We start from the raw sequence: 1865 nt of genomic DNA, 5'->3' as shown, positions 1-1865 counted from the left end.
ATGGAATAGACTTGAGAACTCAGAAATAGATCCATTGACCAACGGTTAGCTGTTCTTTGACAAAGGGCTGAAATCCATTCAATGGGGAAGAGAAAGTTTGTTTAATAAGTGGTGCTGGCGAAACTGAATATCCATTTGCAGAAAAATGAAACGGGATCTGTACCCCACACCATACACAAAAACTAACCCCAGATAGATCAAAGACTTAAGTGTGAAACCTAAAACTATAAAGTTCCTCAAGGGAAAACTAGGGGTAAATTTAGGGCCCCGATATATGGCACAAATAGACTATCAAACATAACCCAAAATGCACAAACAGCAGAAGATAAACTAGATGAACGGGACCTTCTCAAAATTAAATTTGTATGTGCTTCCAAAGACTTCTCCAAAAGAGCCAAAGACAAAATATATTAGGAAAAAATATTTGCCACTGACATATCTGAGAAGGGAGTTATTGCTAGAATTTATAGAAAACTCCAACACCTCAATAACAAAAAGACAAATAATCCAATTAAAGAATGGGCAGAAGACATGAATAGACACTTCACCAAGGAGGATATTCAGGTGGCCAGCAAATATATGAAGAAACGCTCATGATGGTTAGCTATTAGAGAGATGCAAATTAAAACAACAATGAGATACCTACCATCTTGCTCCAGCACTAGTAGCAAAGTACAACAAGACACAAAATAACAAATGCTGGCAAGGATGTGGAGAGATTGGGACTCTCATACACTGCTTGTGAGAGTGTGACATGTTACAACCACTGTGTAAAGCAGTATGGAGATTCCTTCAAAAGTTGGAATTAGAAATACCATTTGACCCAGCCGTTCCATTACTAGGTATATATCTTAAAGAAGTGAGATCCATGAGAACAGACATATGCACACCCATGTTTATCACAGCACTATTTACAATAGCCAAAAGATGGAAACAACCTAGGTGTCCATCAACTGAGGAATGGATAACCAAACGGTGGTACATACACACAGTGGAATACTATGCAACCCTAAAGAATAACTTAGAATCTGCAAATTACCACATAACATGGATGAACTTGGAGGACATTATGCTGAATGAAAAAAGTTAATCACAAAAGGACAAATATTGTATTGGTCCGTTATTGTAAAAGTCAAGGAAATGTTTATCTATGGAAGGAAATTTTCTTTGTTGATTACCAGAGGTGGGAGGAGAAGGGAGGGAACATTGTTAAACAGGTAGAGATAAGCATTGATTTGGGTGAAGAGAAGGGCAATGTACCAAGTATGAATGATCAACATGGTGTCACCGAGGAAGAGAAAGACATAGAGAGGTACATGGGAGGTACAGACAACAAGGATGAACCCTTTTGCTCATACAGTATTGCACTGTCACTGAAGGTAAACATGGGTATATGGGTGGATAGATGGGTGGACAGGCTGAACTATTAGGTATGTCTAGGAAGCAGGGAGTGTATAGGGTTGTCAGACAACGGTCCTATAAGTGTATTTGTATGGTCTAAATTCCCAGGTGTATAGTAGAGCTGACAAGGAACAAGGTTGTAGTCACTTCTTTGTCATAGCCAGCTACCCAGAGGGACTGAGTAGTTGAACCTGTGGGCTTGAGACTATAGTCATAGGGGATATCAAGCTCAACTGGCATAACATACTACACAAAACATTGTTCTACCTCCTAGTTTGGCAAGTAGTGAATGGGATCTTAAAAGCTTGCAAGCAGCCATCTAGATGCAACAATGGGTCTCTCCTCATCCAGAGCAAAGAAGAATGAAGAAAACCAAAGATTCATAGAAACAATTTATCTTAGCGACTAGTACACCATGCGATCCACAGCCTATACGACTATGAGACCGGAAGAACTAGATGGTG

The sequence above is a fragment of the Orycteropus afer genome, unplaced genomic scaffold, assembly GCF_000298275.1.
Source record: "Orycteropus afer afer isolate SDZICR_OR568_19922 unplaced genomic scaffold, OryAfe1.0 scaffold00166, whole genome shotgun sequence".
In the NCBI taxonomy this organism is placed as follows: domain Eukaryota; kingdom Metazoa; phylum Chordata; class Mammalia; order Tubulidentata; family Orycteropodidae; genus Orycteropus; species Orycteropus afer.
This window is presented reverse-complemented; position numbering follows the sequence as displayed.